At 45.3% G+C, this 24,177-nt stretch overlaps 1 protein-coding gene across 2 annotated transcripts in view; it reads right to left on the bottom strand.

The window, feature by feature from the left end:
* LOC108152213 (poly(rC)-binding protein 3) overlaps positions 1-24,177 on the bottom strand; it is an 88,050-nt gene that overhangs the window by 54,124 nt on the left and 9,749 nt on the right. For both annotated transcript variants that reach the window (XM_017281374.2, XM_033386761.1), the window contains exon 2: positions 4,375-4,393. The gene's annotated coding sequence lies outside the window, so the exon portion shown is untranslated. The remainder of the gene's footprint in view (positions 1-4,374; positions 4,394-24,177) is intronic.

Here is a 24,177-nt window from a genome sequence, read left to right as displayed (position 1 = left end):
TTTTACTTGGAACACATCAAATACATCATCAAGAAGGGGTGCAAGGGGAAGGGGGCGGGGACGGGGAAGGGGAAGGGGCCTTTTGGGGGAATGAAAATTCAACAAAACGTGGAAATGGGGAAAAATAAATGCAATTATTGCCAGGACTGGGGAAAATATTACACAACCTTTTGGTTCGTGTAATCAAAGGAGTTTCATGAATTTTGCAAATACGAGCAGTTGTATATTCAGTAATTTTGCAATGAAAATGAAACATTTCAAAATTAGTAGTAGATGGGAAAAAGTTTCGGGGATTATGATATACATACGTAGGTGGAAAGACCAACACGTGTGGATTATAAGAAGGTTGCAACCAGAACGGAAAAGAACAGATTATTCATTATATGGTAAAGGTCTTCATAACACAGGGTGTTCAAGGCCAGTAGGTATCAAAAATCAATAAGAAGTCTCATAAGAAATAAATTTGGGTTGTTGTAAGTCACTTTTTAAAAGACGAAAAGACGGAAGTAGGTCCCTCAACAATGAAAATAAGTCCGAAAATTGGTAAAAACTAGGTGTGTTTTGAATGATTTCCTAAAGAATGGGTCAAATGCCAAAAAACATGTAAAACCAAACCAAAATTGCTATTTCCGAGACCGCTAGGCGATCTGTTCTGCGAGCCGACTCAAACTCGATTAAAACACCTAAAACTGTACTTTATGCTAGTGCTAAAATAATAAAAAGTGTGTTTTCAAACACTAGACTCCTGAAGGTACACCTCAACCTTGTGTAGTGTCACATCCAACAGAAAACCATTCAATAAATGTTGTATTTTAAGATACGAAGATTATTTCTTAACCAAGAGATGCTGGAGTCACGCTCAAGCCATGTATGTGTTTGGTTTCCATGCAGGGGTTGCATGGGGACCTACTTTTTACATGTTTGTTTATTTTGAATATGTTAATGTCTCTCGAAAACTACAAATATTTTCATATGAAAAACTTGGTTTTATTGCGCACTAAACTTTGCTATGCGTGAGAGAGAATAAATATCAATTTAATATTTATGTACTGTAGCTAGTAGTTTTATAAATTTAGTGTGTCAGAAACGATTACAGCACAGGACATACAAAAGGTACAGCCCTCCTGCGGGCGTGGTTCTCTGCCTTTGAGTATTAAATATTTAAGCCGAATTATGCAACGATTGAGGCCCAAACTCGCCAGGAAAAAACATTTTCTTTCTATTCTATTGTCTGGAGTGGTTCGCAAATAGTAATTATCCTGCTCTGAATTGCTTTTTGGCGTACAAAAACCTAAGGAAATCTTTGACTTTGTTGGCATTTATTCAAGTAAAAGAAAACTACAATTATTCCAACTATAAATATAATAGAGAGCGAGGGAGGTGGAAGGAATTTTCCACACATGCTCGCAAGGAAAATGCATAAATCCGATTAAAATAGTGCAAAAAGTGATAAATAATGTATAAAGTCTTGTGCCGGAACAGAGTTGGTTTTCTCTACCAAAAAACCGTATATGTACACACACACACGCACACACACACGCACACTATGCATATTTTTGGATGGGAACGTATGCGTGTGCGTGTGCGTGTGCGTATCTCAACAACAAACACAAAAGTTAATTAATTGAATGAGTATAAAGAAGAACCAAAAGTGCAGAGACTACTGCTGGAAAAATCTGCAAAAACACTGTCTGAAAATACTCTAGTAAAAAGTACTATGAAAGGCTGGGACATTGGTCAATGGTGGGCGTGGCATTCAGTGAGAGAGAGAGAGAGAGAGAGAGAGAGGGACAGGGCGAGGCTCTCAGCCTTTGTTCCTTCATGTTTGTCTGTGTGTGTGTTTGTTGGTATAAACGATAAGTGCAAAACTTAATTAAATTTCATTTCAGGTGGAAAAAAAAACAGCAACAACAACAACAAAAAAGTACCCTTGAAAGGGAAGAAGAAACCGATACTCAGCAAGTGGACAGCCCCATCGCAGAAGCATCCGCAGAATCATCCGCATTCCGTTACACGCGAAATGCATTAAGCCCCCGAGTTTTAATTAAATTATTGTTAATCTCATTTGACTGCACGTGTGCGTGTGCCCCCTGACCCCCTGACCCATTCTGTCGCTCCGCCACTCTCTCACCTGATAAAAAAATAAATTGCATTTCCATAAATAACTGAAAGCAAAATAAAAGAATAATCAAATTCACGTGAAAAACTTTCGACATAGCCCACAAATACAAATCCAATGCCAAAAGAGCCCCCAAAACCAAGAAGGAGTGGTGGGGGGATGGGGGAAGGGGGAAGGCATGAAAATTGGGTCGCTTGAATTTTGAATGAACTCTAATTGTCATGGAATATGGCTAAAATTCTCAATACAACCATCGATTGGCATCGATTCCGAGGGCCCCCGCCCCCCTGTCAGTGCGGTGCGGGTGGGGGAGGGGGAGGGGGAGGGGGAGGAGGAGGTCCCTAAATCAACTACATAATCCACTCATTATCCATTGGGATTATGCAAATCGAGCTGTCTGTCGGATCCCATAATCAATTTAAATTTCAATTCATAAACATTATTAGGGGAGATTGTTTTTTTTTTTCAAGGAGAAAATTTACCCAAAGGAGGAGGATAGATAAATGGGATAGATAATACAAAACGGAAGAAATTTAAAATACCTTTAAGGAGAGATGCTAATTAAATGGAAAAGAGGTGGAAAAGTAGATGAATTTACGGGAAATCTAGCTGGAAATTGGGGCAGAAAATTGGGCAAAAAGGCAGGAACATAGACAGAAAGATCTGATAATATAGAGCTACAAAAAGGTGGAAAAATAGATGATAGGAACCACTAGAACTACAGTGATTTACAGAAGGATAGAACGAGTTGCAAAATGGGAAAAAAGGGCAGGAACTTGGACAGAAAGATCCAATAATATAGAGGTACAAAAAGGTGGACTTTTGAGGAGCTCAAAAGAGATGGAAGTTTGAGGAACTGTGGGGCAATCGTTGGATTTATAAAGGTGTAAAGGTGGACTTTTGAGAAGCTCAAAAGAGATGAAAGTTGGAGGAACTGTGGGACAATCGTTGGATTTATAAAGGTGTAAAGGTGGACTTTTGAGGTGCTCAAAACAGATGAAAGTTGGAGGAACTGTGGGACAATCGTTGGATTTATACCCTTATTATACACTAAACTACTTGTCCGGAACATGGTTCCTGCATCTGGTCTCCTCCTAACCAAAAACTATCTAGATATGCCCGAAAACAATCCCTCTAGACATCTTCCTTCTGATGGACAGCCGTAGGACCTATCAAGGCCTTCTCTAGCTCTACAAACTTCTGTCTGGCGAGGTCGAATCCCATCCTGCCTGATTAGGCATTACTCTCCCCTCCATCTGGCCATGAATCATTCCGTGGCCTAATAAATTTTTCCATCTGGTTTCCCTTGACTGAGAGAGAACAATAAACACAAGTCTTAAAGGTTGAAATCTAAGGGTAATGGTAGTATGGAAATATATCTTAGATATCCAATACAAGTGCTGGGCAATAACTTCCGATATCTCAGATTTCCGAGCACAAACATTCTGCTGCTTGAGTAAAAGTCTCACTCCTTGTCCCTGGTCTGGTGTGCTGGCGATGGCATTCACCTTTCGTGAGATTTAAGTTCTCGGGGGCGCTTAGCATTTAAATGTAAATCTATTTGAGTGAGCCTCTTTCAGTGGCTTAGTGGTTGCTAACTGAAATGACCAAAGCCGTGCTCAGAGGCAGAGCCAAAGAAAGCGGCAAGTTCATTTAACTAATAGCCAACAATTTATAACTAGCTCGGGCCGCCTCTGCCCCCGCAGAGCAGGAGCCTCCAACGACACACAACTAATGGTCCTGTGACCCACCTGAACTCGGGGCTCCTTCGTCTCTGGCAAGCTGCTTTTGCGAGTGCAGTGGCCAGACGGGCCAGGAAAACTAATCCGCTTAATGTTTTGCCTATCTCCTAAAATATATTATGACCGGGTCCGGCCAGGACCTGGGACAGCTTCCTTATGTCTGCTGTTCTCAAGGTATTGATAAGGCTAAAAAGAAAGTCCGAAAGCCAACCGAAAAGGAAACGCACGCAAAAAAACGGCAAATAAAAGTGTTGAATAGTGCGCGAAGAAAAGTTTCCAGTTGAGAACCGTTAAACAGTCCCCGCAGACAAGGACCGAGCAGGATGTTAATGCGATAAGGGACGCTAGCAGCTCCTGGTAAATGTGTCGACATGTGAGCCCGTTAATTAACTAAATTGAAGGCGAAACTTTTGTGTCTGTCAAAGGGAGAAAGACGCAGCCCGTGGATACCCCTCGCAGACGCTAGACTTTGGGATGCCATATGTGGGCATATTTATGGACTTTTTTACTTACTTTTCAATCGCTTGTGGATCTGTGGGGGAGAAAGAAACATGCAGATTATTAGCAGGGTCTTGAGTACAACAATCTCTACAGCTCTTGGAGATCAGTGGAAGTGTATATATGTATCTCATCTAGCAATACCCATTAATCATTGCCCTCAGCACCAGCCCCAACATCCTCCCCACTTCCGCTTTTGTTCAACTCCAGCATTTTCTTGATTGACTGCTCAGACCATAATTCGCTAAAATGTTGCCCACATGCTCACAGCAACTTCTAAGCACCCCTCCCACACCCCGCCCCACCGCCCCCCCCCCCCCCCCGCCCATTAATTTGCAACCAGATTTTCCACACACGCACCTCGCATTAAAGCTGCGGTTGCGCCACCCTCCTGCTCGTCTGTGGAGGGTTTTTGCCTTTAAATGTGCCACACGCAAAGCGCGAGGCCGAAATTTTTTGTTGCATACTTTGCTGCGCTCAAGAATCGCTCGAGTGTGCGTGTGCCCGTGTGTGTGTGGCACGCTTCGTTTGTGTATTTAATTTGCCACAAAATTGTATACACACAACCGAAAGCCGAAAGCCGAAAAAAAACACACACACACACAAACTTGGCGCAAAATGCTGTAAAAGGCCAACTAAAAAACTTTTTGAACTCCAAAAGCAGAAAAGTCAGAATAAAACCAAAAAAACACATCGAAAACCGAAAACCAAAAACTGGAAACTGAAAACTGAAAACCCCTAAAGAGGGATAATATCCGTTGTGGTTTTCGTCGTAGTTTTCTACGAGTAAATGCATATGCACAAGTACTTGCAACATTTTGTTGCTCTTGGCTTTCGGAAATCTGTTTGACTTTTCCGCACGCCCCAGTGCCTGGGACAGATTAAGAGTTCAATTAAATACAAATATTTGCGCATTTTATTCGGCATAAGACACACAGATGACAAACAGATTTGGCGCTGGGAATTTTTAAAGAAAATTCATTGGATTATGGCCGGGTTTTTAATTAACTTCATTTATTTCATTGCATTTGAAGTAGAGTTGTTTTCAATTCGAATAAATCAAAATCCCAGGCCTGGGTCCCTGCCAGACGATTGTTGGCGAAGGAAACGATAGATATCAAGGCACTGGAGAAGGGAAATCGATTGAGACGATTGTTGGCGATAGAAACGATAGATATCAGTGCACTGAAGAAGGGAAATCGATTGAGACGATTGTTGGCGATAGAAACGATAGATATCAATGCACTGGAAAAGGGAAATCGATTGAGACGATTTTTGGCGATAGAAACGATAGATATCAATGCACTGGAAAAGGGAAATCGATTGAGACGATTGTTGGCGATAGAAACGATAGATATCAATGCACTGGAAAAGGGAAATCGATTGAGACGATTGTTGGCAAAGGAAACGATGGATATCAAAGCACTGAAGAAGGCAAATCGATTGAGACGATTGTTGGCGATAGAAACGATAGATATCAATGCACTGGAAAAGGGAAATCGATTGAGACGATTGTTGGCGATAGAAACGATAGATATCAATGCACTGGAAAAGGGAAATCGATTGAGACGATTGTTGGCGATAGAAACGATAGATATCAGTGCACTGGAGAAGGGAAATCGATTGAGACGATTGTTGGCGATAGAAACGATAGATATCAATGCACTGGAAAAGGGAAATCGATTGAGACGATTGTTGGCGAAGGAAACGATAGATATCAGTGCACTGAAGAAGGGAAATCGATTGACACGATTGTTGGCGATAGAAACGATAGATATCAGTGCACTGAAGAAAGGAAATCGATTGAGACGATTGTTGGCGATAGAAACGATAGATATCAATGCACTGGAAAAGGGAAATCGATTGCGAAACTATCATTTGATATACAAAAATCTTAATTCGCAACCAATTTAAAGGAGGGAACCTACAATCTACTTATTTCCTGCCCGAACAATTGTTTAAATCGTAGGTGGATAGGCTCCCCATTCGATCCCTTTTCAATTCAAAATTCTTTGTGGGGAAAACATTTATGTTTTGAATTTTTGTGCCTACGCCTTTTCGGCAATCAATTGTGAGGTCAGTTCATGAATATTTATAAATCAGTTTTAAATGTATGTAGATGTACACCACACTCCCCCACTCCACTCCGCTCCACTCCACCCCGCTCCTCTAGTATCCCCCAGATAGAAAGGAACCTCAAAAGCAAATTCAATTAACCCTACAGACCGTAGAGAGCATCAGCAAATACACTCAACCAATACAAATACCAGGACGAGACAGACAGAGACCAAATGCTGCCGCTCCCACACCTCCCTCAGTGCTCCCTTAGTCCGCCCTTAGTCCGCCCTTAGTCCGCCCTTAGTCCGCCCTTAGTCCGCCCTTAGTCCTCCTCCAACTCCAATTCCATTCCTGGGCCTCAACTGGACTAAGGCACGCGCCGAGAACTACAAATCCGCTTCCACAGACAAAAATGGAGATAGAAGTGGAGCAGGGAGAATGGTTGATGGGGGATGAGTAGAGCCAGGGACTGGACCCAGTAACCACAAGGACACAAAGTAACTAATTATCTCGCCTTAACCCCTTGCCGACAGCTTCCTGCTGTGTTTGCTTAACCCTCGCCGCATCCTCGGTCGCCTCGCCTCCGTTCTGCCACGGAGCGCACGTGGCTGGGAAATCGACCCAAAACAAAAAAACAAAAACTAGGAAATTGAATGCAAACTGGATAGATTTTTCACATTTGAGTGGACAATGGCTTGGGCGGGAGTGTTCGGGGGTGCAAAAAAAACTTGAAATGAAATGTGTCAAACGCCGACACATGCCGCACGGAAAAGCGTTTGCCAGGGGTTTGCCGCAGGTCCTGTCAGATCTTGCTTCGGGGCAGGGGGTGGGAGCGAGTGGAGGTTTGGCCCAACAATCGATGGGTAAATGAATATTTATCGATAACAAACAAAGGACTTGCAACCCTGGAAATTTCACCTCCACTTCGACGGCACAAAGTCAAACAACAAGGCACCCAAATTGGGGAGCTTCCATCGGGTGTGCATCAGGTCCTCCGACTCTCCATCTGCAATCTCGAACGATGGATGCTAGATGGGATGCCAGCCGTTATTTGGACAGCACTCGGAACGGAACGCGAGCACACGAAATGAACATGGCCAACTACTGGGGTGTTACGGCGGGGGACTTTGTTGGGGACTCTGTGTGTGCGTGCGAGATTGAGGGGGACTCCCGGGATGGCAAATGGCACGAGCCATTGAGCAAACGATCAGAATTGTATCTCGCACGCATTTATTTGTATCAAAAGCTTACACACAGCCACTGAGAGAAGCGACACGGCGAAGAAATCTACAAAAGATAGTGTTGAAAAGGAGGAGTATTTCAGTGTTGAACAGTGCACTGGGGCCTGCCTGGGCAGCTGAGTCGGATCCAGAATCCAGAATCCAATAACGAAAGACACAGTAGAACAGCCCCTGCTGAAGAGCTCTTACGAGGGGCAGTGGTTTTCTTGGCCCATTTCTCGCTGTGTACGCTCCGTGCAGGGTTTGGACAATCGAAGCTTGAAATCGTCCCGAACGTTTAACGTCAAATAAAAACCAAGTAAATAATTTAGCAGCAGTGCCAAGGAAAGTGCTCCGAGTAGAACAACTTTAGCGTATTTATTTGCAATTTTCGCATTTTAAGCCGATAAAAGGGGGACCAGGACGGTGTGCTCTATGCCCCCAGCTAGGGAGCAAACTGATGCGTGGCACTGTGTATAGAGTATAGATTGTAGTGGGAGTGGGTGGGGGTGTCGGTGGGGCTGTGGGTGTGGGTGTGGCAGGCAGAATAAAATGACAAGCGTTTGACACAAGCACCGGAATATCCGTCAGTGTGGCGACGATGCGGACGACGCGGTGTCCGGACCAAAGGAACAAGCACAAGCACTAGGAGAATGAGAAGGAAAATGGGAGTGCAAGGCAGAGCCTAGGACGACCGACGACGACGATGATGATGATGATGGACAAGTGCGAGTGTAAAGGGGGATGGGGCATAGGGATTGTGTGTCCTGCGTGTGCAGTGTTTGCTGGCGTGTTACAGTGACATCCATAATACAAAAGGATGCTCCAAACTAGGCGAGCATCATTTCCCGATGCCATTTTTAGTTGTGTCTCCGGCCTGTCTCTCTCTCTCTCTCTCTCTCTCTCTCGCTCGCTCTCTGTGTCAACTATTTTAACAGTTCTCGCTCGAGTGTCCTGGCGCTGCGAGTGTGTGTGATTTACAGTTACGCTGATTGCAAGGATAATGCCAAAGTACTCTCTCTCACTCGGCTCACAGGAAGCCTCCGCTTTTCTCTGTCTCTCTCTGTCTCTCTCTGTCTCTGGCCACCGCAGGAAGTCTTCTCTGTGGAGCAGAATAAGGTCCCTGCCAAAGCGGATGTTAACTTAAAGGTATTAAGAAATTGAATCAAAGTGGAAATATTATAAGAAGAAAAATACTCACACACATTTAGAGCAGATAGCAGATAGCAGGGGAGCGATAGGGGGGGGGGGGGGGGGGGGGCCTGGCAGGATGGCAGGAAGTGGACGAGTGGCGGATGCTGCAGTTGCATTTGCCGTTGACTAAGTGCCGCTCGACTCTGAACTATGACGTTGGCTTTTAGTGTATTAAGAAAATGTCAAAGGAGCTGGCAGCTCCAGTCGAAGAGAGTCGCAGCGGGTGCCGGAGTGCGGGGCAGGGGGAGTACATAATAATGCAATTTCACCCAAGGACAACGACAATGAACAAGTCGGATTCATTTGGCTTATACGGAATGCCAGAGCCGAATTGAAAGAAAACGAAAAAAAATGTTAAGCAAATGTGAGGACCTGCGATATGGAGGCCATTATAATTTGCAGTAATTATGTATGTACATTCGAGCCACTCCGGCACTCCATAAACGGAATAAACAAGAGGGGGACACCGGAATCGGCCCGGGACCGGGACAGATCCATAAGCCCGGCATAACAATTACGGCCATGTTTGGGCACACATAAATGTTGTATAAGCCCAGGAATCCCTGGGCGTTCGTCCGCCGCCCACCTGGTCCAGTCCCAAGTGCCTGGCCTGCACTTAATCTCCATTTGATGCCTATTTTTATTATAGATTTTCATATGCATTTTTATTCTGGCCATTTATTACAGTCCCGTCCCGTCCAGCTTCCGGCCAGGTCCGGCCAGGCCAGGCCAGGCCAGGGCTCCTCTTCTGTATCCCGTATCCCATATCCCATATCCCATATCCCGTTTCCCTTCGCCATTCCCATAATCGTATATGCCATAAGCGTATTAACGCAATTCAATTTCGGGGCCTGGGTCCTGGCTCCTGGGTCCTGGATCCCGGGTCCTGTGTGCGAGCCCCAAAAACAACGACAAGGAGCGACAACAGCGCCAGAGTGAAACAATGTAGATGGCGCCACCTGCCCAGCGCTAGACAGAGATGGCTATAGGTGGGCCCGGGTCTGCTCGGCTCAGGATCGACTGCTTGATGCCCTGCTTGATGCGCTGCTTTGAGCGTTCTATGGACGCTGTATTCGGCGACTGTTGCATACTTTGGGGGGCATTTTAATCTAACTTTAATTCAAAGCTGGGGATTGGGGTGTCTCTAGAACAAAAGGGTGTCTCGAATGAAACGATCTTTGAGGTTAAACTGAAACACTCCTGAAAGCAACGTGTCTGCAAATTGCTAAAAAAGTAATCAAGTAATAATCAAATCGTCTGTCCATATTCCAGTTGTAAAACCTACATTTATCCTGCTTTAAATACCCCTTCTGTAATTTATTTTGATTGTTTCCCAGAGCTTGTGGCAAAACCTATTTCAAATGGATTGTAGTTCATTCAGTGACTTGTGCACTCAAGAGTCACAGTTTAAGGAATTTTCTGTCCCCCTTTTTTTCATATCTTCATATTTTCTATATCCAAAACCAGATCTTTAAGAGACTCCGAATACTCCGAATTTTACTCTTAAAACTTGATAAACAAACTACAATATACATCAATATTGAAACATTCTTGGGTGTAATATATATGCCCTTCCAAAAAAGCCTTCACTGCACAAATAACCCGCTGTTATAGCAGTAGTGGGACATCTGAGAAGTCGAGTGCTCTGTGCCTTGTCCGGCACACCCTGCCTGCTGAAGGGTAAAAGCAAACGGTAAACGTATTAACTTCCGTTCACTTTTATAGGCGTAGGCAAACATACCTACACACACAGAGACACACACACGAACACGGGTGGGTCGTATGGCAAACTCTCTCGATGATGACCATGGCACATGCACACAGGGGAGAGTGCCAGGTCAGGCGGCGACTACATTTGCGTGTTTGCCCAGCCAGGCAGTCCACAGAAAAAGCTCATGCATATGCAGAAAGACGGAAAGAGGAGAGAGCGGTAAGAGGGAAGAGAGGACGAGTGGCGGAAGAACAATGGGATGCTGTGTTGGTCCTTGGAGTGGGGTTGTTCGGTCCACGCCTTCAGGTGGCTTGCATCTGACAGGAGCCAGCAGGCAGGAGAGCCTGTTCAATTTTGCATGGATACCTTCTTGGTCAACAGATGGATGCAGAGCCCTCGGACCTGTAGGGTACTCCACTTTTGGGAGTTGGGCTGACCGTTTTTTATGGGTCACCAGAGCGAAGGCTCGTGATCACAAAACGAACCGAAAATATGCTGTCTGCTGTGCGTTAGACGTGTTCGATTGTGTAAGGCCCGGGATTGGGGGGATTGTCAATGATTGTTTGTGGGATTTGGGGGCCCGTTCGAAAGGCTTGGCAATGGGTATAGTTTTCAGGTTGCGACAGGATTAGCCCCGGCTGGCAGGTCCATTACTATTTCATCAAACTTTTGCCATAGTTCGGTTTATTGAATAAACCACACACAAAGCAACCGACGAACCGACAGACAGCTTTGTGATGAACTTCAGATTTATATCAACTTATGAAAGCTTTCAGCTGGTTAAACTTGAGAGGTTGGGGGGAGGACGGGGGACAGGAAGTGGGAGAGTGGGCGCCATGTCAACTAAACTTATCAGTTGACTTCCGGTGAATGCCACAACAAGACAAGACAACAGACCAACTCCATTACCAACAGCAGTACACGACGTCCACCCACATTGAGTATCGAGTATGTGTGTGCCCCAACCCCAGCCCCAAGCAGAGAGAATGCCAGCCAATATCCTGCACAACATGGCGATACAATGCAAACAATCCCAGTGCCAGTCCCAGTCCCCAGTCCTCCGCCTCCGCCTCTAGTAAACCAACTAATGAAACTGTCAACTGGCCGCAGCAGGCCTTGAATCCAGAGACTAAAAGCCAGCTGGAAGGTGGATTGAGCTGCAAGCTGCCTCTGCCTCTTCGGATGCCCTGCCATGCAGCAACAGGCTGGACCCATCAAAAAGGGAAAGAAAAAGGTTCATTAAAACAAAGCTGGGACTCTTAATTGATTGCCAAGTCAGCTTTTGTTTAGCATTCGAAGGCTTAAAACTTATCAGCACACACACATCACCATCCCATATGCCAAAGACAGGGGGGAAAATTCAATTTCCATCGCACAATGCGCACTGGCGATTGGCCAGTCGCCTGATTGAACATTTCCATATTCTCGCGGTATTTTTAGCATATTCTCATAATCGCCATGGAAGTTCCGAGCCAGGTTATGGAAATGGATTTTCCAGCCTTTCCTTCACACACTCATACTCTTACATACATATGTATGTGTGTCTATTATGCATAAGCCATCGTCTGCCTCTGCCTCTGCCTCTCACTCTGCCTCTGCCTCTGAGGGTACGTGTGCGTGTGTGGGGGAACAGCTGCTTTTATGCGATACTCGTTTGTAGAGCCTATCGAAAATGTTCCCGTCATTGCCTTAACCCAGATGGGGTTCCTCCGGCCTGTTCGTTTAATTTGCCCTCCAAATGAGTCAGCATTTCCCTGAGCGGCGGGTTGGGCGCCTATCGAGTTTCATCGATTCTTAGCTGCGGGCGATAACTTATCGATACATTCATTCTTTCACTCATTCCACTATCTTTTCTTTGGTGGAGCTCTCGTTTTAAAGGGTATGTCATTGCCTTAACCCAGATGGGGTTCCTCCGGCCTGTTCGTTTAATCTGCCCTCCAAATGAGTCAGCATTTCCCTGAGCGGCGGGTTGGGCGCCTATCGAGTTTCATCGATTCCTAGCTGCGGGCGATAACTTATCGATACATCCATTCTTTCACTCATTCCACTATCTTTTCTTTGGTGGAGCTCTCGTTTTAAAGGGTATGTCATTGCCTTAACCCAGATGGGGTTCCTCCGGCCTGTTCGTTTAATTTGCCCTCCAAATGAGTCAGCATTTCCCTGAGCGGCGGGTTGGGCGCCTATCGAGTTTCATCGATTCCTAGCTGCGGGCGATAACTTATCGATACATTCATTCTTTCACTCATTCCACTATCTTTTCTATGGTGGAGCTCTCGTTTTAAAGGGTATCTCGTCAACGGCTCAATTCGTTTAAGGAAAATATGTTTTATGGGGCTCAACCTTTTGCGCGCATGCAAATTTATGACAGGTGGCAATGGGCTGGAGGCTGATGCCGTGTTCCCAAACAAAAGGTGGCTGTGGGTTGTGGGTGTGGGTGTGGGGGCGTGGCTATAACGGATGTGTGCGGGATATGTTTTGCCGCTTGAGTGAGTGTGTGTTTGTATGGTAGCGAGTTTTTTTTTCCTGCTGCTTCTTCTATAAAATAAAATAAAAGAGTGGCTTTGTATGTTAGCGGCGAGGGTGGGTATGGAGCGGGCTTTTTGTTTGGGTGGTTGAATCTGTCAACACGGTGCCTGACACACACACACACACACACACAGAGGACACAGACACAGTGATACACACAGTCATACAGGCATATGCACACGGAAAGGCATTTGTTTGCTCATGTTTGTTGCATGTGTTTGACGTTAACGCGACACAATTAAGTCGCTGAAGTGCGCCTACACACACACACAGGCACACAGAGACACACACAGACACGGTTACACACAAATACACTCACAAATACAAGTCAGCCATTACACATTTCAATTTTGAAGTGACACGAGGGGCTACCGGCAGACAGAGAGAGCGAGAGAGAGGGCTGTGAAGAGCCCCTGGAAAGCATCCATCTACGAGTGTACATACATATGTATGCCCATCTCTCCCTATAGCACAACTTTCTTAATGAAATTTCAATTTATCTTCATCTGTGGGAGAGACAGAGGGAGAGAGAGAGGGACATGTAAATAACATTTCCCCCATTTCCCCCCACCTATCCCAATGACCATTCCACTCTCTCATTCATAATTGAAAGCATTATATGCACACATTTTAATTACACGATCCGAAAGGATTATAATTATATGATTATGATTATGCAGCAGACTCGTACTCGTTTAAAAGAATCTTCAGGGGCGGATAACAACAAAATCACGCTTTAAATGGCATTGGGCGGGCTTTGGGGCTGAGTGGGTGGGGCTTTCACTTGGCTTAGTTGGCAGGCCCAGGCCAGGGCCCTGCGGTTGAGTGAAAGTTGCCTTGGGAAAGGCAGAGAGAGGAGTGCTGCACTTGAAGGGAAATCAAGCATTTGGCCTGATAATCAAGTGGTTGTGCATCGAGTGGTTATCATCAGCCGGAACCAATGAGGACGACGCCTTCGAGTGCCGCCTGAATTTCAACTAATTGCTGAAGCACCTTTTAAAGCGTACAGATGGGGTTAGGGGGGGGGGGACTATCCAAGACTTGGCCATGACTCACCGAATCCGGGGCCACTGCATGGCACGTCATCTAATTGCAGCTCGAGCCCGCCATCAGGCAACACGCTTTCATTTAAAGCCACTTTTAATCACACACCGACAAACACACACACACAGACACACACAACTCTAATTAGCAACTCATTAGCCAGCCAGACGATGCAACACAATGTGCCCCACTGGCACGGGGGCACGGTGGCACGGTGGCACGGGGGCAGGGGGGCAGCGGCACGTGGAATCAACGCTTATCAGAAAAGTGCAGCAGCCACAGCAAAGCCCAGCAGTGGGACTCCCCGAGTTTATTGTCAACGAGTGAGGAATTGTTGCAAACTGCCACTCCCCCTCCCGCTCCTGCTCCTGCTCCTTCCTTGCGTGCTGGCTTGCTTGCGAAATAATGACATTTTCAGTCCCGCATTGTGCAAACCAGCCAATGAATCAGAGAGAGAGAGAGAGAGAGAGAGAGAGAGAGAGTATCAAACCGGACTGCAAAGTCGGCGGGGAGAGGGGAGGGATTGACCCATCGACAAGGACCGGGAACCAGAAGCTATCCGATAATGTGGTCAATGAGTGCCATATGCAAATCATCTCACTCTCACGCTCTCTCCCTCTCTCTCTCTCGCTCTGCCCCTTTTAGCCACCGTTATTGTTGGCAGGCTGGCGGGGTGACAGGGTTGCCGCAGTTTCCAATTATCGATAAATAAGTGAAGTGAAGAGTTGGCCAAATTGTTGCCATAAAAAATGGCTTGTAAATTCATCAGCTACCCATCCCCGAAGCGATGCTGATGCAAATTACAAAGGGACTGCAAGGAACAAGGCAGAAGGAACAAGGACCAAACTTGTGGCCATAGACAGAGACAGAGAGGGAGCGAGAGCGGGAGGGAGAGATAAGTGGTCAAATAAACAGTACCCTTTCAGCGCAGGAGAGTGTTGCATCGGGAGGTTCTCTTTGAAAATGATATTCGAAATAAATTGTTAAAGAAGATCGTTCCTTTGGCTAACATTTCGGCATCCTGACAATCGTTATCGCTACAGCGGATACTTTCTATCGATACTTTATTGAAGGTAAGAAAGGACGGATCTACTCGGAGACAGAGACAGATATTGTGTCCAAGGCCTCCTGCCAATCGTTATCGTTATAAGGGATACTTTCGATACTTTATCGAAAGTCTCTTTCTGCCTTTTGGGACGGATCCCCTCTGAGATAGAGCCAGATATTGTGCCCAGGGACTCCTGCCAATCGTTATCGTTATAAGGGATACTTTCGATACTTAATCGAAAGGCGCTTTCTGCCTTTTGGGACGGATCCACTCGGACGCAGAGACAGATATTGTGCCCAGGGACTCCATCCAGCATATGGAGATGAGGTCATCCAGCATCCGACCAGCCGAATGAGCCAAAAGGGAAGTGGAGCGAAGGACGACCAAGTCGATAAACAAAGGAGCAAACTTTGGCCCGGGCGGCAGCGGCAGCGGCAGCGGCATCCGTCCACATGAGCAGACGTTTTAATTTTATCGAACGGATGACAGGCGGGCGGCTGCTGGACAACGCCGCCACCACGGAGCAGTCCGGGCCGGAGCACAATCGGGGGTCCTCTCACAATGGAGCACGCTTGGCAGCGCCAATAAGTCCAGTCCAGTGCCAGTCCAGTGCCAGTGCCAGTGCCAGTCCGGGCGAAGGCGTTGCCCATTCGACAATGACAAAACCCTATTGGAAAATGGCAAAAGCCAGTCGGCAGCGGAGCAAAAACTCTACCCGGCTCTGCTCATGTGGGTAAACAGAAGTGTCGTGTCGTGTCGTGGGGGGGGGGGGGGGGTTGGCATTTTACAAGCCGCTGCTCCTTAATTTAAATATGTTTCAATGCACAAAGCTAAATTAAAATGTATTTATAAAAGCACAAAGGTTGCCAGTGCATGGCAGTGGAAGGAGGGGCGTGCCACCCGAACAGGAACAGGAACAACAACCCTTTTTAATGACTATTTTTATCAATATGCTGCTTGTTTCACCTTCGGATGCGATGCGATGCTCAACATGGCGTTAAGTACAAAATCCTTTAATAAGGCCAGGCGCCCGTGCCACCACCCCGTGCTGCCTGCCCCCCCGGACTTGTGTGCACTTGCTTCATTTAACGGTGAACACGGTGCTGCGGATCCCTGAATCCACTGTCTAAACAGTGTCAGCCGCGAAGCCAAGCCACAGTCCTCCTTCTGGGCCCCGAAGCGGGCGCAGATTTTTCGGACACCCTCCAGAGGTAATTAGAGGGCGGCTGAAGGGACACAGGCCACAAAACGCTTTGTGCCGCAAATGTGTGCCACAAGGGACCGGGACGGACCAACTATGAATAGAAAAGGCACGAAATTTACAGCCAGACTTGAAGAAAGCCCGAAAAGCAAGTATTTTCCGCTGTGTATTTTGTTGTTGGATTCTGGGGACCGACAGCTCAAAGCTCGGTTGAAAACATTCAACATTGCATTCAACGTGTGGCATTTGAATGGGGCAAGCAATCCGTTTCGATTACTCGCTCAAAGACAGCTGACAAGCTGGAAAAACCCTTGTGGCATCAATCGCAGCATGAAGCACCGATGCCAGGCAATCACATGGCAAATCTCCAAAAACTTCGCCTCAGTAAACACCTTTCAGGGGGCATTCAGAGGCTGGCAAGAGTAGTTCAATTAGCGGAGTTAAACCAAGCCGAAGAGGGGCACAATTAGCAACCAAATCAACGGCAATCCATGGCTATCCCTTGGAGTCGGGTTGGACAAACTAACAGTCAGAGGCAGGGCAGGGCAGGGCAGGCCCACAGGCAGTCAGGAAGGAAGGAAGGAAGACTTTTCACAGCAGTTTGCAGTTCAGAACTGAAAGTGAACCTCATAATCAGCAAGAATGCGGGTTAGCAGTTGTTCAGTCTGTGGTCGTTGGACGTGTAAAGCCGCCGCAGAGTCAGAGGCAGCCTCAGAGCCAGGCCAGGCCAGAGCCAGGCCAGGCCAGGCCAGAACCAGAGCCACTGCCAGTGCCAGCTTCATGGCCGTTTAGGTTAATTTCCCTTTGATGATGATGATGATGATGGCATGTTTTGCGCGACCATTGAAGCATGCAACGTACTGGCTCTCACTCCAGCAAACAGTAAAAGCAGAAGGGAGCCCAGGCCAAGCTCCAAATGTGCGCTTGACTAGTTCTCACCTCACACAGCCCCCATCGGCCGTCTCCCGTCTCCCCACCCCCCCTGGAAACTCCATTCCGTCCTCTTTTCCATTTGGCCTGCAATAAAATTAACTTTCAGTGGCTTCATAATAATCATGCTTACGTTTTTCCTTCAACTCAAATAAATTTCCTTGATTCTGATATTTTTCCCGGGCAGCCTAGACGGGCCAGAAACATGGCAAAAACACGGTAGAAACACGGCAGAAACACGGTAGAAAAAAGGGCCAACTCAACGCCAAAAGAAATTGAATTAGAGTTGAAATTTAAATGGCAAAAGGCAGGCCAAAAGGAAACAAACAAAAAGCTGAAAAGGATGAAGAGGCATCGCCGCGTAGCAGGCTGGACGGTCCTCGTCCTTCCTTGTTTGTATATTATTTATTTTAATGATTGTGATTACCCGAAAAAGAAGCCCATAAGTGAAAAAAAAAACACCCAAAAACACCCAACTAGGCGGAACACATTTTATTTTTTAGCCTCGAAAAGGCTCAGCGCCCAAAAGCGTGCTAGGAAATCATTTGCAGGGCCAGAGTGGCAGAGTGGCAGTCCGGGAGGATAATCAGTTTGGGGCATGCCAACTTCAAGTTTGATGTGGGGGGGGAGGGACCATATGATGGGGTAATTTGTCCAGGAAGTGGCAAGGCAGGTGGGCCTCTGAGAGGAGAAAGGGATAACAATTGTGGATTGATATTGAATTCCCTGGCCTGTTGATACATGTTCGTATGTGGGAGAGGAAACCATGAAATTTGTGTCCTTTTCGTCCTTAAACAACCCCCACTAGATCTAAATATATACTTCCTCGAGCTGAAAACCCATTAAAATCTTATTCATTTTAGTTTTAAATACTCGAAATATCCCTTGGGATATGGGAATCCCAGCCATAGAAATGCATCAAGTGCTTCTATCTGTCTATTATCCCCTCAATTTACTTTGAACTTCTCCATCCTCTATGTACAGGCCATGTACAAGGCCTTTTCAATAATCGTCAGGTATCGTTTCGGCTCTCCTCAGGTTTCGGGGGACATTCAACAAATGCTTGATACTTGCCCTCAAAGCATTTTATGATTACAGACACATCATAAAAACCCAATTTAGACCAGTCACGCCTCCACAAACGCCCACGCCCTTGGCCACGCCCACATACAGCAAACAAGCACCCTCCGCCCCCCGCCCTTGTCCGCTTCTGGCATCCAGCAAGATATTGACTGAAATCTCAGCTGCGGAAATATTGAAATCTAAAAAGCAAATAATTTAATTCGCTTAAACTTTCAGCCAGAGTCAGGATCAGGATAGCGGCACGCTCTCAGGAGCACAAGGGGTGGCAGGGGGGGTGAAAGAGGAAATGGAGGCATAAAGGGACGACATAGACAAGCCCCACATCCTGCCGGAGCGGCGGGGCCGGGGCATGAGAGGCAGAGGAAGCCACAGCCGCCATCAAATTTGAATTCGCAAAATGGGAGGCAGGAGGCAGGAGGCAGGTGGCAGGTGGGTTGGGGCCCGCTTGTGGGGGGGGTGGTGTTTCTGTCACGCATTACCTAACCAGGAGGGTAAACCCGGTTCTCTGCTCCTCCTCCTCCAAGACACTCAACGTTTTTAGCGCAAGCTGTCAAGAGAGAGGAAGAGGAGGTGGAGGAGGTGGAGGATACTCGCTGGCATACATGAGGAAGGCTGCCGCTCCTGGGTTCCTGGGTTCCTGGCTTCCTGGAAGGACCGACGGCGTGTCCATGTCTGTCTCTCCTGTCTCATTTGCTTTCAATTTTTATTTGCCGTGTTACAAGCAGAGAATGAAGAGCAGAGAGCAGAGCAGAGCAGCAGAGCAGAGCAGAGCAGAGCAGAGAGAAGAGAGAACAACGACAATGTTGCCCGTGAGGCATTTGACGCGTCGCAGAGTTTTCCCTCTAAATGCTTTTGGGCCAGCACTTTAATGGCAAGGGACGGGACCGGGGACGGGGCGGGAGACGGGAACGGGGACCAGGGATGTGTGCTGCTCCGAGGGAGGGTGAGAACTTGGCCAGGTCCATCAGCCACCCCCCAGGAGGCGCATCTCCACTTGAGCAGATAATTTTCACGGTTTGTGTTTTGATAATGATGATGTGAAAATTTCGTTGGTTTTCTTTATGACTCAGAGGGGGGGCTGGGATGGGCTGGGCGGGGCTGGGACGGGCACTGGTGCGGGCTCTTGTTGTGACACTTTCGGTAACAAAATTGTGTATAGTTTGACAGTTTTGAGATGAGCAAAGAGTGGTGTGCAGGGGCTCTCGCTCTCTGAGAAATGGCCAATTAAAAATCATTAAAAATTTGCTTGAAATTGCGCGCAAGGAGGAGCCTGCCCCAGCCCCAGCCCCAGCTCTTGGAGAAATCTACTCTGCATACCGGGCGCAGTCCTTGGAGCCACCACAAGCCACTCAAGATAAACTGTCCTGTCCCTGGCTAACTTCTCCGTTTACATGGCCAACCAGGTGGCTGTTCACATTTTATAACCCCCCCCACGTCTCTGTGGAGGAGATGGAGCAGCTTTGATTACCGTTTGAGGAGCTGCATTTGAAATCAGTTTTAGTTTGCATGTCCTTTGGGCGCATAAAACGGAATTGAAATTGAATTTTTCGGTCACTTTGATGTTGTTGTTTGTTGCTGTTGATATTCAAGGATAAACAACAGGACACTTAACGCTTTTGGGGGCATTTAGGGCCTCGAGTCGAGTGTCCTTCGATATCTGGCATCCCGATTTGATTTCATTTGATCGACTGCCTCACTGCCTCACTGACTGACCGACTGACTGACTGACTGACTAAGAGAGTGAGTGAGTGACTTGCTGACTGAGTGATTGACTGATTGCCTGGGTCCTGCCGATGGCTCTTCCTGCTCCTTGTCAAGTTGTTCCTCCGCCCAATGTCCTCTCTGTCGTCTGCCCTGGGGCCGGCTTTAGTGGGTCGGACTCAAAAAGCTTTTCTCTGATTATCACCATTAAGTGTCAATTCTAATCTAAAGAAAACCAGCTTAATGTTCAGCCCCAGGCACAGACAGGGCTTAGTGATTAAAGTGCGCAAAATGCCAGCAAAACGGAAACGGAAACCGAGTCTTGGTTGAATTCAATTTATATGAAAATATCACACTGTTTGGTCTGAAAAATAATAAATATAATTTGTAATTTTCAGTAATTTCAAAGCTAGCAAACACTTCAATCGATACCCCCCGAAGAGGACCCCTACCCTAGAAACCTGGACGAATAATTGAACAAAATAATATTCCCCTTAAAATTCTTCGACCTTCGACCATCTTTAATCTTTTATAAATAAAATAAATTAAAGAGGAATTATAGAACTATTTTTAGCCAAAAACTCATTATAATTCTTAAAAATAATATTTATAATTATAATTTGTAACATTTAACATTTATTGGTTTTTGTTTTTGATGTATTTTTAGAAGAATTCAAATAATCTCCCCCTTAAAATTCTTCGACCTTAATGACACGACCTTCGACCTTTTTTAATCTTTTATATATACAATAATAAATTGAGTTTTTTGTTTATTTTTAGAGGAATTATAGAACTATTTTTGGCCTAAAATTAATTATAATTCTTAAAAATACTAATACTTACAAAATTTGTAACATTAATTGGGTTATTGATTTATTTTTAGAAGAATTCTGATATTCTGATATGATTTTTATCTGGATTTATGTCAGATTTTTCGCTTTTCATTCGCACACAAATTCTTGACAAAATTTTCAATGATTTTCCATGCATCCATCTACATATTTTCACCTATCCCTCTCTCTCTCTCTCTCGCTCTCTCGTCTGTGCCTCTCTTTCTGTTTCCTGTTCAATATGCAAATTAATTCTTTTCTAATTAAAATAACTGTGCTCTGCTATTGGGGATTTTCTCTACTCTGTTTTCATCTCTTTTTTTTTTGGTTTTTGCTTCCAAAAACACATTTTGGCTAGGGGAGTGCACTGGCTTGGGGGATCTTTTAGCAGAGCAAAGAAGCAACCGCGACCGCCCCCCCCAAAAAGGAAAAACTCCGCCGAGAGTCAGGAAAAACGTTTGCGTTCTGGCCTGGGGCTTGGGGTTTGGGGGTTTTCTTGCCGTGTGCGTCTGTCGCCGGTGCGCTTTTGAATTACAGCAAAATATTTTCCGCCAGAGCTTGCCACAGTGCTTTTTAGACGGCAATTATAAAGAGCTACGCGCTGCTCTTGGGGCTGGGAAATGTACAACAATTTATTTAAATGTGGACGAGTGTGGAGCCTTAATGAGTTCGCGCTGGGCTTGAGCCGAGAGCTCTAGAGCCCCAGAGCCACACAACTTCTTCGAGAGTCTTCAGACCACACCGAAAACCCACAACAAATCCAATGCCAATTCCAATTCCGATTCCGCTTCCAATTCCAATTACTTTCGACCCGAAACTATTTAGCTCTAATTAAATGTGCAATTTCCACGGCTATCCGCCGGCGCAGAACTTTCCATTTAATCTAAGTAATTAAAGTAAAATACCAATAGAAACAAGCGGGAAACCAGTGAAGGAACCGCCGCGGAGATGAGAGGAAATTCCATTCGGCAAATGGCTGGCAATCGCAGACAAAGCCAACAAAGCCCCCGAAAAAACATCTGCAACAAATCAATTATTGCAACAACTTTTCAACTCCACATTGCCCCCCCCCCCCCCCCCCCCCACCACACACCACCTCCCCCCTTTGGGTAGATATTTTTATTGGATTTGGTTTTTGGCTTTTCGAAAAGAACCAAGAGTTTAGTTTATCGATTAACTTTTCGATAAATTGTGCGAGTTTGGGGGAGGGGGGGGGGGCGCTGGGGGCATGGCAGGCAGGCCACATAAAATTGAAATGACCCCATCCTGTGCCTCTCGTTTTGCTGGCTTTCTGATGGCCTGGTCTAAGTGATTTTCACTCTGCTCCCGAACACATATCAAAGGACTTTAAATCAAAATTCAATTACACTCGTCCCCCGCCCCCCTGGCCACACCGCCACACCGCCTGCCTTCCTGCCACACTTTGAAGCTCTCAAGAATTGTGGCAGCAACAGCAGCAGCAAATGGGCGTGGCCGGGCCAGGAGCAGGCGAGGAGCACCGCCTGGCACTGACAGAGCTCCAGATGCTTTACCAGAGGCTCTTTGAAGTGTTTGATTGTGGCCCGGGCACACCTGTCCTTCCATTCCCCCCAATCCCCCCCCACCGCCTCTGAATTTGGAGCGACCTTCCACAAACAAAAGCCGAAAATCAATCCATGCAACATTTTGCATATTTAAATTAGCATCCACCACCCCAACCAGCACCACCTTCAGAAAATCAAGTTAAGTTTTCAGAACTCTTTTTTCGGGGGGGGAACCGGAGCCAGAGCCAGAACCAGGGAAAATATTCAATTTTCAATTTTCAATTTACACATGGCATTTACCAGAGGTACGCCGAAGAGGGGGGGGGAGGGCGGTAGCCCAGCCAAGGGGTTGACTCTCTGCCATGGCGAGCACTTACAACAACTTATAAATAGCCTCAGTCTGTGCAAATTTTCACATTAATTAAATTTCAGCAACGACGACGACGACGACAACGCAACCAGAACAGACCCGCCCGAGGATGGGAGGATGGGGGGGGGGGGGGGGGGGGGGGGGGGGGGGGGGGGGGGGATAGGGATAGGGTAGGGGTACGGGTACGGGTACACACCACGACAACGCTGACATATTGAAGGAAAACGACAGATTTAGTACATAATATATAGACAACATATATGCTTTCGTTCAGATACACAGACACAACAGAAAGGCAGGGCGAGAGAGAGGAGAAGAGAAGAGAAGAGAGCATGCGGCTAGGGATGCATCTTAGGCGGAAAACAAAATAAAAAGGAAATTTCGAGAAAATCTTGGCGAAGAAAAATGTAAAGTCAGGGGAATGCTTACACATACACACACACATACATACAGACATCTGAAGCACTCTATCTGGAATCTGCACCCAGAGAAAAAACGCCTTGAGATTTTAATAATTAACATAAAACGCTTTAACATAATTATAGATTATTTAATTTGTAGGAAAATATATTGAATCGAAATACGAAAAGAATCGAGTAGATTTTCATCGAGAGTGCACTTTGTAAAGAGAGTGTTTATCTTTTAAAGTTTTTTATATTTTATATTTTAAATAATTATATTTCATATATATATTTAAATTAATTCAAATAAAATATATTTTTAGCACAGATTAAATATATTATTATATTATATTTTAAAGTGTTTTATATTTCGATTAAAAATTATCATTAATAGGAAAACTTTTTAATGCACTTATATTTAAAAATTAAATGTTATATATTGAATCTAAATATGAAAATAATCCAGAGGATTTCCATCGAGAGTGCAAATCGAAAGGGAAAGCTTTACATTTGAATTTTGACACTAAAATTGAAATATATTTTATATTGTTAATATTTATATTTCATATTTAAGTTAAATAAAATAAAATATATTTTTAGTGCAGATTTAAAGTGTTTTATATTTCAATGAAAAATGGGCCTTTTAAAGAAAGACTTTTTAATGCATTTATATTTAAAAAAAAAGTGAATATATTTAATCTAAATATGAAAATAATTCAGAGAAATTTTTTCATTTGAATTTTGATACTAAAATGAAAATATATTTTACAATTTAAATAAATATAATTCATATTATATTATTAAAAGAATTATATAAAAGAAAATATATTTTTAGTACAGATTAAATATATTATTTCGATTTAAAATGGGCCCTATATATAATGCATTAATTTTTAAGAATAAAAGTGAACTCCATTTAAATTCGCTATGTTTATGTTTTTTTAAAAAACTGAATATTTAATTGAAATGTGGCTGTGC

The sequence above is a fragment of the Drosophila miranda genome, chromosome XR, assembly GCF_003369915.1.
Source record: "Drosophila miranda strain MSH22 chromosome XR, D.miranda_PacBio2.1, whole genome shotgun sequence".
NCBI lineage: Eukaryota > Metazoa > Arthropoda > Insecta > Diptera > Drosophilidae > Drosophila > Drosophila miranda.
This window is presented reverse-complemented; position numbering and strand designations above follow the sequence as displayed.